The following is an 18,596-nucleotide window of genomic DNA, read 5'->3' as shown; positions in this document are numbered from 1 at the left end:
TATGTCTATGAGAGAGCGAGTGGAGAGACTCTGTTAGAGATGAATCATTAATTAACCTAACTGCCCTCTTCTGAATGGATTCAAGAAGCCTGAGAGAGCTTTTAGGAGCACCACCCCAAATGTGGAAACAATATTCCATGGTAGGGCGGATTTGCGATTTATACAGAGTGAGCAGTTGTTTGGAAGAAAAGTAACGCCGAAAGCGAAAGAGAAAACCAAGTTTTTTAGATGCAGAGGAAGCAATATTTCTAATGTGCTTGTGACAAGAGAGATTAGAAGTCAGGGTAATCCCCAAAAGAGATATCATTTTGCCTAGAAATCGGAGTGTCACCAAAGATAAGCATAGGAGCAGAAGAATCCCTTTTGCGAGATATAAGACAAGACTGAGTTTTAGAAGGATTGAAATCAACTAAATTGCCTTTGCCCCCACTGGAGAATTACCTGAAGATCGGCATTTGGTAGCAGATTTTCGAGAAGTTGAAGCTGATTGAGGAGGGCAAGGTTTCTTAAAATGGAAAGTGGAATGCAATGTGCTATCATCACAAAACTATGGACAGGATTTCCAGTCAATGGAAGAAGGTCATTAATATACCAGAGGAAAAGAGTGGGGGAAAGAACTGAATCTTGGGGGACACTGGCATTAGTGTAGAAGTTAGAAGACAGAGAACCATCTACCATCACCCTCAGTGAGCGATATGAGAGAAAACTGGATAACCAATTACTAAAAACAGTTGGCAAACCATAAGATGGAAGTTTTTTTTATAAGACCTTTATTCCAAACACAATCGAAAGCCTTTGAGATGTCAAGAGCAACTACTTGTGTTTCACCGAACCTTTCCATTGAATTAGTCCATAAATGGGTAACACAAGGCAGAATATCACCAGTGCATCGACACTGACGGAATCCATACTGGCGATCGTTGATCAGACGGAGGGTTTCTAGGTAGTTTAAGAGTTGGGGGTTAATTGATTTCTCCATTACTTTAGAAAGAGCAGAAGTAATTGCAATAGGACGATAATTGCATGGGAGGGATTTGTTACCCTTTTTAGGAACTGGCGGGATATGAGCAAATTTCCAAGCAGAAGGAAAAACACCTTTGGAATAAGAAAGTGAAAAAACAGGCGGCAAAGAATAAGAGTAAGTTCAGGAGAACAGGTTTTGAGAACAAGTGGAGAAATACCATCGGGATCTGGAGCTTTCTTAGCATCAAGATTTCTCAAAATCCTTCTGACATCCTTTTGACGGAAGACCACAGGAGACATTGAATGGAGCGTGTTGGGAATGGTGGGACGTGTTTTACCAAGATCATTAATACATGAGTTGGAAGAAAAATGGGATGCTAGCAGGTCAACTTTATCCTTGGCTGAAGTGACAACAGAACCATCTAGTTGGACAGAGGTCGGAGCAGCAGAGATGGGCAAAAGTTGAGGCCAATAGCTTTGGCAAGAGACCAGAATGCTCGCCTACCATTAGGGCAAGAAGCAAGTTTTCTACTCTTGGCCTGTTCAAACTCTAGTTTGGACTGATTAATAACTGCTTTGCAATTGTTGCGAGTTTTGGTGTAGGCAGAAAATGAAACTGAAGAATTAGAAACAAGCCAATTACGATATGCAACGTTCTTCTCTTGAACAGCCTTAGCACATTTATTGGAAAACCACGGTTTAGATAAAGGACGAGATTTTAAAGTGGAGTGTGGGATAAAGGATTCCATTGCTGCAAGAATAATTTCACTGACACGATCTGAGCAAACGTTGACATCAGAAGTTTTGAAACAGTAATCCGACAAGGAAAAGAAATCTCGCAGGTAATCCCATTTTGCATTCTTGTAAGGCCAAACAACACGAGGTTGGAAATAGCCATGGCCGACCGGGCTAGCCGAGTGGGTAAAGTACCTGCCCGGCAATCCAAAGGTCGCGGGTTCGATTCTCGCCTCGGGCTTGGATCAAAGTACTGCAAAAACCTTGGGAGGTGCAATATGGCCACAGAAGCCGATGCGCCAACAACTACCAAATCAAAAAAAAAAAAAGCCATGAGATAAAGGCTGCATTGGAGAAGAGACAATCATCAAGTTGTGATCTGAGGTGTCTACAGGACCTCTCACTTCGACTGACTGTGTACTTAGAAGGGCTGTTTGTGAGAAAAAGATCAAGCGTGTTGGCTGTATTATTAGGATTGTCCGGTATTCTTGTAGGTAAATGAACAATCTGTGCAAGTAATTGCAAAAGCCGCAGCATCTAGACCAGCTGGGTCGGTGTGACTAGAAAATGGAACATAGCTGGAGTTGTGAACATTAAAATCACCAAGGAAAATTACCTCACTGTTATGAAAGTTTGACTGGAGAAAGTCAAGTTGCAAAGAGAGGAAGTCTAGTTGCAAAGACCGGAAGTCAAAGAGTTCCAAGTGATTAGTGTAGTTGGGAGAACGGTAGAGACAACTATGGCAGATTTGATCCTACATTTTATTGCCTTCATTTATTGGATATTTTTATGCTTGATCCTTTTTTACCTTTTAATGACTTTAGCAAATCCTTAAAATTTATTAATTTTTTTAAAAAATGTAATATTGGCTTATCTTTTTCTCACATATTGTAAATGAGAAACCGTAATGTGTTGTGAATAAAATGAAATGAAATTTTTAAAAAAATTCTGTAATTATCTCAATATTAATTAATTTCCGAGTAGTAAGTCTTTTCTTTTCCTCCATTACACGGATATTAGAAGAGAGATATATACGGCTTTGAAAACAGAAGCGCACAACCTCAGAAAACCTGATAATGCTTCCCAAATAGAAGACCTGACAAAAATTGATACTCTTTTACAAAAATCGGAAGGAGATTTCACCAAAGCTTCAGTCATCATAGGGTAAGTAGGAATCCAGCAAATGGGGCTGAACATTAATTCTGTATATCAAAGCTATTAAATTTATGACAAGTGCTCTCAATTTGTGTGAATATAACTGAATTTATTTCTTATTCAATCAATTTAAAGGCTTACCTCTGAATAGCTATCAGCAAAAGAGTGCATTATAATAAAACTTTCAAAAGAGTAAAAACAGTCATTTCATACACCGGTTGGGGGGGGGGGTCAAAATGAGTCTCGGAACAGAAGCAGGTCTAGAAACAAACCATATTCGCAGTGTCCGATCAGGTCAGGTTTTATAATTTCTTTCTGAGACAACGAAATTTCCATCAGGTTTTAATTTCAAATAATTGTTGTTTCAAAAGTTGGCAAATAATATAAGATCTATTAAAAGGTTTTTCATTCGTCTTCATTTTGTGGTGGGTTTTTTTTTTTTTTTTTTTAGAAATTCACAACTAGCGAGGGATTTATTCACTGCTCTCCAGCTCACAGTGCATTTTCCAAGTTCAGTGTGATCCCGTGGTTATTTTTTATAGGTTTCAAACGCTAAATCCATTTAGTCAATCATGATCAAATTCTTTTTAAATTAGACAGATGTCATGATTACCATAAAATTAATTATAATCAGTATCTAAATAAATATAATTTACAGTTACTTTAACATGGATGACAACTGATAGTGCTAAAATTTATCCATAAGGTTTGAAACCATAACTCTATCAATTTATATATCTTTCTATATCTCAGTATATTTTCCAAGAAATATAAAACAAACAGTTTTATTTAAAATTTCGAACTTGCTATGGTTATTTGGTTTTTTTTTAGGAGCATTAGCAACTAAGGCCATATTGCTCCGGGAATATGCGGTGATCATTCCCTGACCTTTCCGCATCCTCCGTATTTGGTGGTGACGGGCTCGAACCCCGATCTAATCAAGAAGCGTGTGCTACGCACTGATGCTCCTTCCCACCTGGCTACGGAGGCGCCCTACTGACTGACTATGGCAGTTCGATCCTATTTATTGCCTTAATTTATTGGACGTTTTTATGCTTGATCTTTTTCTGCCTTTTAATGAGCTTAGCAAATCCTTAAAATTAATTAATTTTAGAAAATTTTGTAATAATGATTTGTTTTTCTCCCTATTCTAAATGAGAAACTGTAATGTGTAGTAAATAAAATAAAATGAAAATTTTAAAAAAATTCTGTAGTTATCTCAATATTAATTAATTTCCTAGTAGTAAGTCTTTTCTTTTCCTCCATTATAGAGACATGAGAAACATTATTGACACTGCTTCGCAAACAGATGCGGAAAAACCTGATAATGCTTCCCAAATAGAAGACCTGACACAAAGTGATACTCTTTTACAAAAACCGGAAGGAGATTTCAACAAAACTTCAGTCATCGTAGGGTAAGTAGAAGTCCAGCAAGTGGGGCCTGAACATTTATTCTGTATATCAAAGCTATTAAATTTATGACGTGCTCTCAATTTGCGTGAATATAACTGAATTTATTCAATCAATTTAAAGACTTTACCTCTGAATAAAGTAAAGTGCAGCCATTATCAACCCACTGCAGGATGGAAGCCTCCTCAACAATTCATGCTGAGGGAGATGGACCATAATCTGCCACGCTCGTCCAGTGCGGGTTGGCAGATCGACCGTATTCAGCAGTCAGGGGCTTGAACCCCGGTCTACTCAAAGAGCGTGTACTACTACACTCCCGCTCCTGCCCACTCGGCTACGGAGGCCGATACCTCTGAATAGCTATCAGCAAAAGAGTGCATTACAATAAAACTTTCAAAAGAGTAAAAACAGTCATTTCATACACCGGTTGGGGGGTCAAAATGGCTCTCGGAACAGAAGCAGGTCTAGAAACAAACCATACTCGCAGTGTCCGATCAGGTCAGGTTTTATAATTTCTTTCTGAGACAACGAAATTTCCATCATTATTTTCTCAGGTCTGATACGTTTGTAACTAGGCATGGCTTCATGCCGCTATAAGGTGAAGACCAAATTCTACTTGTGTGTGCATAGCATTATTTACCTCATCGTACTGTCAACCAGAGAATTCGTGGAGGCAACAAGAACTAGTAATAATACAAAAATGATATCTTCATGGTATCGGATTTTACGGAAGTGATGCAGCACACAAACCCAATATCACAGCAAGCAACAAACAGCATAACAAATCGTAATTGATCCCAGGAACTTGGAATGGGATGATGGATCATAGCACATGGTTTTGCAGTCTGACGGTCATGTTTGAGTCTGTCAAATACGGGGAGGACGGTATTTACCTTAGTGTGTTGTCCCAATTATCAAGACTGGAGGAGGTGCTGTCACTGTCTTAGGTTGTTTCTCCTGGTTCAGACTTGGAACTTTGACTGCTATTGATGTAAAAATGAATGCCATGCCATGGAGAAGACCGAACTAGTTGTTACATGGAAAAAATAGTTATAGCATGATTATAAACAGTTACACTGGTTGTATCGCCTTATAATACCAGTAGAATGTATGTACTCGGTCCACCTAATGAGGGATGGACTGTATTGTGAGTAAGCCAACAAGGAAGATGCTGTGTAAGAAAATTGGTTTAATATGATGGAAAAAATAATGGTGACAAATGGTGGAAGGGTGAAGCTATTAACACGCCTCATCATACATTCACACGAGGATATACTAATGACCGCGTGGGAAGCACAGTTGGTAGAATCGCCGTCCTCTCCACACCGGGTAGAAAACACACGAGTACCGTCTAAGAAGTGAGGAATTTTTATGGCCCTTTTTCACAACGAGGCTGAGTTAGCCGGTTTCAGATGAGGGCAGCATGGTTTTTTTAATACCGGAAACTCGGGTTTTTTTTATCCAGTAAACATAAAATCGCTCACAGAACACACGCAATTTACAGACATAGAGCAATATGGCCTTAGTCGCTGATGCTCCTAACTCCTACAACAACACGACATGTCAATATAGAAACTTATCCCGATATATATATATATATATATATATTTTTTTTTTTTTTTTTTTTTTTTTCGGTTTTGCAGGGAAACATGGAAACATACACGTAAAACAGAAAGGAGTAATATGTCCATTACCACTTCTGAACCTGCAGCCAAACACGTAGAGAATAAAGCCATTTCCAGCAATATAGTTCCTAAAAGGCGATACCTTTAACAGACTCTAATTCAAGAGAATACTCGTTACACCGGTGCATTCATTATAACGAGCTTTACTATATTTACATCAAACACATCATACGGTCATTAATCCGCTGATTGCCTGCCCTATAACAATGTGCAATTTAAAATTGTAGCATTTTAGGTTTAATAAGAAAAAATATATATTTTTTTAAAATTTATATCTTATTACGAATATCAATAAAAGAAAAAATTTACTATCTATAGAAATGATCTCAAAACTAACCTGTCACATGAGTGTATCAAAAGGTTGGGGTGCATGTTTGTTTCTGAATTGCCGTGAAGCTGACTGATGTCATGAGAAGCTTAGTTCCATATTTTGCGCCTAGGTTGTTCAATATGACTAACAATATATTTTTTTTAAGTTTCTTTTGCAGGCTGGTTAAAATCTTATCGAATGATCGACTGGGCCCGCGGGTCAAACGTTGAACACCTCTGTAGTCGAATGTTGTTGTTGTTTGGTTTTTAGGAGCATTAGCAACTAAGGCCATATTGCTCCGGGATATGCGGTGGTCATTCCCTGACATTTCCGCATCCTCCGTATTTGGTGGTGACGGGCTTAAACCCCGGTCTAATGAAGAAGCGTGTGCTACGCACTGCTGCTCCTTCCCACCTGGCTACGGAGGCGCCCTGTAGTCGAATGCATTTCTTCCGGAAACTCGAGTTTTTCGTTCAGCAAAACAGGAAAATCGACCACAGAACACATGCAATTTATGGACATAGCACACATGGGCTTATAAGTTCTGTCTTGGACGGCCCTAATATGAGATGTCTTCGAACGTCGCGCGTTAAATTTTAGTCCGAATTTTATATTCTATTAAGCAACTTTTTATATTCAGATATAAAGATGAAAGTATTTAACCCATTTACGTTGATAACCTTGGGGATACGTAAATGAAGAAAAGAACTACGCTCTATTCTTCACGTGTGGCACTGTCGCACGTGAAAACGGTAGCAGGGTTGCAAAAAGAGATACTCATACCAACCTCTCCGGCGCCGACTGCCATGCCACGTTTAAATTCCCTTAAATCCTTCATGCCGATTGCCAAATTGAATTGCACACAACCAGGATCCATGCGTATCTGTTCACCTGCTTTATATTGCATGGTACGAATATTTGATTCTGTTAGCCAAGGAACACTTACTTTCATGAAAAGCGTAAGTGAAACTAATAAAGTGGCCACTCACTACATACATCAGAATTCATACCCAATTTCACATTATATGCTTATATTCATACTCTTTTTTTACGTTATATATTCATATTCAATTTCACAATTCGTAATCCTACTTCAAATGTGTACCCTGGACAATTCATACTCATACTAATTTAACAGCATTTATGAACCCTGAATTTACTGGGAGTAAAAATGTCGAGAGGCCATCTCGTGGATTTCTTTGTGAGTTCTTCAAGGGTGTACATCATAATCACCACAGTCTTCTGTGGATGTAAGGTCAAGTGAAATTTCTAGCTACATAACCACATAAGCTTACGATTTATGCAGTCACACAACTGGTCAATGACGGCTGAATAGCAGTTACCATCTCAATATGTGTGAAAATACGTACATCATTTCTAACCTTACAAAATGGAAGCAGTGTCGTTGAGGATACAATATTGCCAGGTACACCTGGCAATGTGATGATATGTTTATTCTTTATGGTTAAGTGTACTTTCCAGATTACGATGCAACCATCCATCATGCCGAATGAGTGAAAGAGCAGCTTATACATATACTGTAATTTTATAAATAAATATATATTCAATATATTTAATCTCAAAGAAATAAAATACGAATAGAAAAAAATAAAAAACCTTTCGGACCTGGATCAGTGGGATGATTGTTTGTTCATATTTCGTCAAAAAAAAAATACATTTAATCATTCAAAGAATAGCACAGTTTTCAAAGAAGTAGATATTTCATAGGGTTCTCTTTACCAGCAGTTTTCCATTAATTTGAGAATAACGTACGATGACGTTTTTAAAATTTGTGTGCGGTATATTCAATAGGTACTGCTGCTTCAAGTCCGAAGGGGGGGGAAACAACGGGATAAATTTTCCGTTGTCCGGTAGCCCAAATCTGCTCGTGTTTCTGTAGACGGTTTATACTAAACTGTGTATATTAGAATTAACCGCTTTATTTGTGTCATCGTAGTTTAACAGCTATAATTCTATGCACAATGAATTTACTGAGAAATTGCAGGTTATGTGTAACTTTTCTTTTCCCCAAAGATGATACTAGCAAAATAAAGGCTGGCGCAGTAGTACGGTTGATACAATCGCAGCGGGAAAGACATGCGGTCGAATCCCGTCAACAAAAGCGAGCAATTTTTATGGTTTTTTTTTTTTTTTTTTTTTTTTGTTTTGTTTAATTGGCTGAATTAGCAGGCTTCAGTAGAGTTCACTGCTGACTACTGAACATGTCAATTCGCAAGAACAGTGCCCATGAAAGTATCTTCAGAAAACTTGTGTAGCAGAAACTGTCTCTGTGACTGAGAGGAGAAAGTTTGTAAGAGACGAGTCATTAATTAACCTAACTGCCCTCTTCTGGATGGAATCAAGTAGCTGGAGAGTGATTTTTGAGAGTGAATTGTTCCTCCACCTCAGATGGAGGAACAATATTCCATGGTAGCATGAATTTGGGATTTATACAGAGTCAATAGCCGTTTCAAAGTATATCCACGCCAAGAGCGAAAAATAAAACCCAGTGATTCGGTTGCAGAGGAAAGCAATATTTGTGATGCGCTTATGCCAAGAGGAATTACAAGTCAGAGTAATCTCTAATAGAGATGTGATCTTGTCTAGAGACTGAGTGTCATTCGAAGATGAGCATAGAAAGAGTAGACCCTTTTCGCGAGAAATAAGACAGGAATAAGATTTCGAAGGATTGAAGGTAGTAAAATTTTCTTGCTCCATTGGAGATTGGGGCCTGAACATTTATTCTGTATGTCAAAGCTATTAAATTTATGACAAGTGCTCTCAATTAGCATGAAATATAACTGAATGTATTTACTTATTCAATAAATTTAAAGGCTTTACCTCTGAATAGCTATCAGCTAAACAGTGCATTATAATAAAACTTTCAAATAAGTAAAAACTGTCATTTCAAACACCGGTTGGGAATCAAAATGGGCCTCGGAACAGAAGCAGGTATAGAAACAAACCATATTCGCAGTGTCCGATCAGGACAGGTTTTTTAAGTTCTTTCTGAGACAACGGAATTTCCATCATTATTTTCCCGGGTCTAATACGTTTGTAACTTGGCATGGCTTCATGCAGCTATAAGTTGAAGACCAAATATCTACTTGTGTGTGCACTGTGTTATTTACCTCATCGTATACTGTCAACCAAGGGATTCGATGAGGACACAGGAACCACTAATAATACAAGAACAATATCTTCATGGTATCGGATTTACGGAAAAATTGCAGCACACAAACCAAACATCACAGTAAGCAATACACAGAATTGACTTTCTTGGTGCATAGCCCATCGTAATTGGTCCCAGGAACTTGGAATGCTCTTTTATGGAATGACGAATCATATCACATGGTTTTGCGGTCTGATGGTCATGTTTTAGTCTGTCAAGTAAGCGGAGGACGGTATTTACCTTAGTGTGTCGTTCCAATTATCAAGCAATTTTCAATAGAATTCAAATCTAGACTGTTGCCGGGCGAGTCCAACACTGTAATGCCAGCATTTCTGAGGTATGACTTCAACTTAAGGGAGAAAAAGGAGGAAAAACATTGGTAAGTATGTTTTAAGCCTTGTGAGACAAAAAGACAAACTCATCATTAATCTAAATAGCATAAAACTTACCAATTTTGCTGTGTGGAAAAGTGCTGAGTCCTGTTACAAATGCAGTTTTGGACGTCTGTATGCTGATCCCTAATAACGGGTTTCAGGCAATCCTTCAAGATAGCAGTGTAGATTTCTGCATTCGCCGTTCCGTTAATGAACTTAATTAGCTCCACCCCTTTGTTTGTTATGCATTCTCAGACCATCTGACCGGCGGGGAACTTTACAATCGGTGTTATGCAGTCAGGATGGTATGCCACCGATTTTCGTCTTCTGACATATCACTTCCCAAAACAGAGCCATGCAGGTTGAATTTCGATTCATCAGAAATTCCAGTTTTAGATCTGGAGCACTAGCATGGCGATTACGAAGGCATAGCCGTTTGAAATATCGATCTTCGGAAGGCGTAGTCACTCTCTTACGGCCTGATCCCGGTCTTCTCTTCCTATCACCGGTTTCACGCTTTAATTTCAGCACCTGGGATACTGCTGACTGATGGCAGACTACACCGTTGAGCCAAAACATTATGGCCGCCTAACTAATATGATGTTGGTCTTCCCAGTGCAGCCAAAACAGCTCGTACTCGGCGAATCATGGAGGCTACAGGATTTCTAAATGTGTTTTGTGGTATCTGGTACCAACACGTAACCAGCAGATCCTTTAACTTCTGTGAGGTCCGTGGTTGAGACGCCGCACATCACAGTTGCCATCCCAACACAAACCACAGATGCTCGATGGGATTGATGTCTGCAGAATTTGGAGGCCAGGGCAATACCTGGAAGTCTTCCTCATGTTCCGCGAACCAGTCTCGAACAATCCCGGCGATGTGGCATTGCGCATTATCCTGCTGAAAGACGGCACCGCCAGAGGGGAAGACCGTTGCCATGAAAGGGTGTACCTGGTCAGCAATGATGTTTAGGTGATAGTGAAAGTGTATTGATGTCTAGCGGCACCAGGAGATTCCCCCATCTCCTTGTTGCTTTCATTGTGGGTGTACCAGTTGACTGGGAATCCCAGAGATTTAAAAGTGTGTGGATTTTGTATTTGTGTGGTGTCGTGTACCGTTGTTCATCTAGTCATTTAGCCGCTTGACCACTGCTGAGGCCCAACGTTTCCCTACTTTCGCCCCGTGGAGACAGACGAGGAACCCAGCAGACTTAGTTACTCTGGAAGGTCCTGCCGCGTAATTTCCTGATATTTCGGCGTCTAGGACCTTAAAAAAAAAAAATAATAACTAATCGATTGCGTGAGGGTGGTGTCGCTTGAATTTGAAAAAGCCAAAATATGGGCGAAAGGTGATTTGCATGTTTAAATTTAGATGTGTGGGGCTTTCGCTAGGAGGGAGACTGAAGACTAGGGGAGAAAGGCAGAAGTATGGGGCCGATAGAGAAGGTGGCCCCAGACTTCAGTGGGGCAGGCCCATGCACCACCAGAGAAGAAAAGTGAGGAGTGACGAGGAGGGGAGGAGACGGAAAAACCGTCCTCTCCTTTCCCCCAAGGGAAATGTAATTCAAAGATGAAGGGGGGCTAGGGTGCCCTCTTCAGGTCACCATATGGCATTTAGCAGCTAAGCTGCACTATGTTTTGTCATTTCTCGTTGGATGATGTTTAGGTTAGTGACAGATATCAGAGTGCCCAGCACATGGATGACTGGACCCAGGGTATCCCAGCAGAACACCGCCCAAAACATGATACTGCCGCCACCGGCTTGTTTTCGTCCCACGGTGCATCCAGGTGCCATGACTTCCCCAGGTAAATGACGCACACGTACCCGGCCGTCTACACGGTGCAACAGGAAACGTGATTCATCGGACCAGACGATCTTCTTCCAATCACTCAAGGTCCAGTTTCGATGCTCGCGTGCTCACTGTAGGCGCTGTCACTGGTGAACCGTGGTTAGCATGAACGCTCAGAGTGGCCTGCGGCTACGGAGCCTCATTTTTAGCATTCTTCGATGTACTCTGTGTTGGGACACATTACTCCCGTCACCAGCATTCCAATTACCGGCTAGTTTCCCCACAGTCGCCCTTCTGTTGCCACGTACCATCCGGGAGAGCCTTCCCTCACCTCCAGCATCGATGAGCCGTACTCGTCCAATACCTCGTCGGCGGTTCGTGGGTTTCCTTCCTCGGACTACTTTCGGTAGGTACCAAATACGGCTGACCGTGAGCATCCCGCAAGCCGTGCCGTTTCGGATATGCTCTGACCCAGTCGTCTGGCCATTCACACTGAGCATATGGAGCCATGCTTACACCTCTGCAAAACAGGATACTAATGAGCCTGTTACCCTTCCAACGCCGTACTTACAGAAACGGCTGATGCAATACCTTCCAATTATTTTCTGTTGAAAATAATTAGAATAAATAATTAGAATATATAATTAAATATTGCGTCAGATAACGCAATAGAAGCGTTATCTGACGCAATACCTTTGCTTTGCAACAAACAAAATGACGGTAATCAAACAATATCTTGTATGTTTCATGCAAATTTTACTTTTTTAAGCTGATGCAGTTTTTTTGTCCGACACTGTGTTTTCTGATTTTGCAGGGAAACAACCAAACATGTAAACGTAAAACAGAAATGGGTAAAATTCCTGTTAACACTTCTGAACCGGCAGCCAAACACGTAGAAAATAAAGCCATTTCCAGTACTACAGGTCATTAAAGGCGATACCTTTAACACATGTTTTGACTCTAATTCAAGAAAATACTCGTTACATCGGTGCATTTTCACTATAACGAGCTTTACTACATTTACATCAAGTACATTATACGGTCATTAATCCGCTGATTGCCCTATAACAATGTGCAATTTAAAATTGCAGCATTTAAGTTAAATAAGAAAAAATATATTTTTAAATTTATATCTTATTACGAATATCAATAAAAGAAAAAAAAATTACTATTTACAGAAATTATCTCAAAATGAACCTTTAGTATATCAAAAGGTTGGGGTGCATATTTGTTACTTGCCTAGAATTGCCCTGAATCTGACTGATGTTGTGACAAGCTTAGTTCCATATTTTTCTTCCAGGTTGTTTTAACATGAGAAGAGATAATTTTTAAAATTCTTTCGTGGGCTGGTTAAAATCTTATCGAGGACCCGACTCGGCCTGTGGATCAACTTTGACCGCCTCCGTAGCCGAATGCATTTCTTCCGGAAACTCGACTAGAGAACACACGCAATTTATGAACATAACACATATGGCCTTCAACCAGGGGATTCGAGGAGGCCACACGAACTAGTAATAATACAAGAACGTTATTATTATTATTATTATTATTATTAGCCATATGGTGCAAGGAAGCCTGAGACTTATGCTGCACCAGCCAAAAAAAAATTCCCATTCCCGAGTTACCCTGAAAGAGTGGAGAGAGAGAGAGAGAGAGAGAGAGAGAGAGAGAGAGAGAGAGAGAGAGAGAGAGTAGTAGTAGTAGTAGTAGTAGTAGAAAGAAATCACCAAGAAAAGAATGATGATATCCAGCACATGACCCTGGGTGTGCCAAACCCACACTCACCATATGTGAGCCCCTGGGAAAAATATCTTTATGGTATCGGATTTTATGGTATAGATGCAGCACACAAACCCAACATCACAGCAAGCAAAAAACAGCATTGATTTTCTTGCTGCATAACCATCGCAATTTCTCCCAGGAACTTGGAATGCTCTTTGATTCCATGACGAAATGAAATTTACCTCAGCGTGTCATCCCAATTGTCAAAGCTGGAGGAGGTGCTGTCACTGTCTTAGGTTGTTTCTGCTGGTTCAGACTTGGAACATTGGCTGCTATTGATGTAACAATTAATGCCATGCGGTAGATGAGACCAGGCTAGTTGTTACACGGAGAAAGTAGTTATAGCATGATTATAAACAGTTACGCTGCTGGTATCGCCTTATATTACCAGTAGAATGTGTGTACTCGGGTCATCTCGTGTGGGATGCACTGCAAGTTAGCCACCAAGTGAAGGTGCTGTGTAAGAATATTGGTGTATTATGATAGAAGAAATAATGATGACAAATGGTAGATGGGGGATGTTATTAATATGACTCGTCTTACGTTAACACTAGGAATTGCTAATGCCCTCATGGGTAGCACAGTTCTCTCTCCAAACGAGGTAGAAAACACCTGAGTCCATTCGAACACGTGAGGTATTTTTATGGGCCGTTTTCACAACGTAGCTGGGTTAGTCGGTCTGAGGCGCGCGCAACATGATTTTTTCTCCCGGAAACTTGGATTTTTTTTATCTAGCAAACAGAAAATCGCACCCAAGGAACATACGCAATTTACAGACACGGAGCAATATGCCCTTAGTCGCTGATGCCCCCTAAAGTCGTACAGTAACAGGACATGTGAATATAGAAACTTACCCCAATATCTTTATATATTTTATAACCGGGTGGTTATAAAATAAATTTGCCTATTCAGGAGACCCTAGTGTAAAAACGATTAGAGTTAGTGCTGTGAAAATCGGTGGGTATATCATTTAGGATCCGGGGGATCGATTTGAAGAAGAAAAATAGTTTAAATTTCCGCTACCAGGGGAAAAACGACGCTGTAAAAGTATGTAAAAGTAGTCATTTACTTCAAGACACGCTGCTTACGCATATGACATCCCGTTAGATAAAAGTAGAAAGGCAATGCTATCGTCAATGACCGTTATGGCTCTTACAAAAAAGGAACTGTTCTACCAGAATAGTTCCTTTTTTGTAGCACTACAGTAATGTAGTGCTACATTAGCAACCCGGCGCTAATGTAGCACTACAGGAATATCGGAAACTTAAAGGTTTGAGTAAAAGACCTTGTCAGTGGGGCTTCGAAAACTAATAAAGAAATGTGAAGAGACCAACCGAGGAGTTAGGTGTAATTCTAGGCAGCGGACCAGACGATCACGTATCGGAACGGAGGTAGTGAATGAAGTGGCGGTTGCAATGATCAGAATGCGAAATACAGTACTACCGGTCATTAGTTCCAGAGGTGTGTAAAGAGACTTGAACCTTCCTTGGTCTACTGTACGTAAAGTGCTTCGTATAATTTTACGCTGGTTCACGTACAAGATTCACGTAGTGCAAGAACTAAAGTCTTGTGTTCAGCAATAGCGAATAGACTTTGCGCTATAATTTCTAGCTGGTATGGAACTTGGCGATGCATGGGCTCAAATGATCTTGTGGTCTGATGAGGCACATTTCACTCTTCATGGGGCTGTAAATGCACAAAACTGCCGAAAATTCTCGTCTACCTGCTGTGCATGATAGACCACTACAAATTTGAACTTAAAGGTTTGCGTAAATGACCTTTGATCTAATGATCTACACCATACGTTACAGTATGGTGTAGATTCACAGCAGAGTTTATAATCAGACCATTTTTCTTTTGAAGAGGGTACATCTCATGGTCCCCCCCCGTAAGGTGTACGGTACTGCGCTCTTCTAAGAGATCACATTATTCCCGCTCTGCAAGAAAGGCAATGCTTTGAGACCGTAGTGTTCATGCAAGATGATGCCCCTCCCCACGTTGGTCGACAAGTGAAGGAACTGCTCTGTTTAACATTCAGAAATGATCGCATCATTTCTAGAGACTTTCCGCAGTTCTGGCCAGCCCGATCAGCAAATCTCAATCCCTGTGATTTCTGGCTATGTGGACACCTGAAAGACGGAGTTTACCGTGGCGGCATACAGACCCTTGTGGATTCGAAAACAAGCATTAAACAGCATGTAGCCAAAGTCCCCAATGAGATGCTATGCGAAACGGAGTCGCACGTAGTCCTCCGTTTACGAATATAAAGGGGGAAAAAATTACTACTGATAGAAATGATCTCAAAACTAACCTATATAACGAGTTTACTATACTTACATCAAGCACATTATACGGTCATTAATCCGCTGATTGCCCTATAACAATGCGCAATTTAAAACTGCAGCATTTAAGTTTAATAAAAAAATATATTTTTTAATTTGTCTTATTACGAATATAAAAGAAAAAAAAATTTACTGCTGATAAAAATGATCTCAAAACTAACCTATGTCGTATGAGTGTATGAAAAGGTTGGGGTGCATGTTTGTTTCCGAATTACCTTGAAGCTGACTGATGTCCTGGGAAGCTAAGTTCCATATTTTGCGTCTAGGTTGTTCAATATGACTAGCGATAATCTTTTAAGATTCTTGGGCGGGCTGGTTAAAATCTTATCGAAGAACCGACTAGGTCCGCGGGTCAAACGTTGAACACCTCTGAACCCGGGCCTTTTCCACACCGAGTGGAAAAGGCCCGGGTTCGATCGAATCCCGTCGATGACGCGAGGAACTTTAGTGGGCTTTTTTCACTCCGTGGCTGAGTTAGTCGGTCTCAGGCGTCGATAGCAAGTTTTTTCCCCAGAAACGGGTTTCTTCGTCAAGCAAAACAGGCAAATCGACCAGAGAACACATGCAATTTACAGTCGTAATACATATATGGGTATATGTAAAAGATTACGGGTGGCCCTAATATTATAATTTGAATTTGATAAACTTAGAGACACATAAATGAAGAAAAGAACTACATTACTATTCTTCACGTATGACACTGTCGCACGTGAAAACAGTAGCAGAGTTGCATAAAGAGATACTCATACCAACCTGACCGGCTCAGACTGCCATGCCACGTTTAAAATCACTTAAATCAATTGGGCAATCTTGCCAATTGCCCAATTGAATTGCACACATATGGTATCTATGCGTATCTGTTCACCTGCTTTATAATGCATAGCATTTGATTCTGTTACCCAAGGAACACTCTTTTATGAAAATAGTAAGTGAACCTAATAAAGTGGGCACTCACTACAAACATCAGAATTCATACTCAATTTCGCATTATATACTCATATTCATACTCCATTTCACAATTCGTATTCCTACTTCAAATGTGTACGCTGGCCAATTTAACAGCATTTATGAACCCTGAATTTATGGGGAGTCAAAATGTCGAGAGGCCATCTTGTGGATTCCCTGGTTAGTTCTTCAAGGGAGTACATCATAATCATCACAGAAGACTAAGCTGGATGGCTGGATAGCCGTTACCATCTCAATATATGTGAAAATACTTACATCATTTCTATCCTTGAAAAATGGAAGCAGTATCGTTGAGGATACAGCGTTGCCAGGTATATCTGGCAATGTGGTATGTTTATTCCCTATAGTTTAGTGTACTTTCAAAATAACGATGCAACTATCCACCATGCCAAATCAGTGAAAGAGCAGCTTGGGGAAAACTTTAAATGCGTACCCTGGCCAACGCAATTCCCTACAACTCAATCCCAGTGAGCATCTCTAGGATGAATTGGAGAGGCATATTCTTTGGAATAATCCGCATTCCATGGCTTCCAGGTATTCAGGTCAGTTTAGTAACATGAATGTTCCAAAATTCGTCGTCTCTCTATTTTAAACTACATAATTCCCAAGTGCTGTATTAGTTAGTTTTTTTTTTTAAACGTCAAGTCACAAAAAATGAGGAAATCAATGAAAATGATTCTAGTGACCACGTTTCTGTGATTATAGGGATAACAGCTACTGTATTACCTAATAGAAATAACGAATTATCCCTGAATACTTAGGCTACGTTCATAACCTTCAAAAACTGAAATTTTCAAAAATACAGAATGTACTATGTTCAACTGCAAATATAAATGCATGCAAGAGGAAAGTTTTTCGCAATAGCCATAGTTCATTCTACTGTGAGAGCTACTGTAAACAACACAGTTTTACAGTGCTCACAAGCTGATTGATGGTCTTTCAAATAAACCAGTAACTGATAAACGAAAAGTAAAACAGCAGCACAATTCTAGCTGTGGGAATAGCCTTTATCATTATTGCTATATAATATCGGTGTAGATACACCATAGATAACTCTTAAGAACTTGTGAAGGAAGAGCACAATATGAGATACAGAGAAAATGATGCCTCCCACACTACCATCGCAGTCCTTAAGAGTTATCTATGGTGATCTACACCGATATTATATAGATATTAAACTCTTACTCTTAATGTATTATGCCTTGTGCATTTAGTTATTTCTAAATATCATTATTGCATATAGTACCTTTCTTACATTAATTTTTCGTTGTTCTTTTTATTGCAGTGACACTATTTCAGAGGAAGAAGGAGAATCAGATACATATCCTGTGAGTATTTTTTAGTAATTATAATAAACTGCTATTATTATTTGAATAATAACTTTGTGGCACACAAAGCAACGACTGAACCTCCCTTGCAATTTTAGCATTTGTTAGTCATAGTAAATCTGCCCTCGCATTTGCGAAGGGGTGATGACCACCGTTCTTATACACCGAGTATGATAGACCTGAGTTCGAATTCTGTTTCCAAGGAACTTTTATCGGCTTTTTCTACTGCGAACAAGTTAGTCGGTTTCGAGCGAGAGCTGCATGATTTTACCTCCCGGAAATTGGTTTCTTTCGTTTTCGGGAAACACGCAAGCCAACTGAAGAATACAAGCTTTAAACGTGCAATATACTGTCTCATAGCCTTATTCTTTTGGCGCTAAACATATCGACCAACAAACACCAAAAGTCAAGAAGAAACATCGCTTTCAAACAGATCTGATCCAAGTGTGACCAAAAATAGACACGACTTATAGTTACCTAAAAAATAGAGCATAAATTCGTAAATACAGAAAACACTGACCTGCATTAGAGGATACTCAGGAAGATTGTCCATTTCTCAATGGCCAGCCCACAGAAGTTGACAA

This window comes from Mastigoproctus giganteus, chromosome 6 (assembly GCF_048544385.1).
Source record: "Mastigoproctus giganteus isolate SK-2022 chromosome 6, ASM4854438v1, whole genome shotgun sequence".
NCBI lineage: Eukaryota > Metazoa > Arthropoda > Arachnida > Uropygi > Thelyphonidae > Mastigoproctus > Mastigoproctus giganteus.
Note: the sequence above shows the minus strand (reverse complement) of the source record.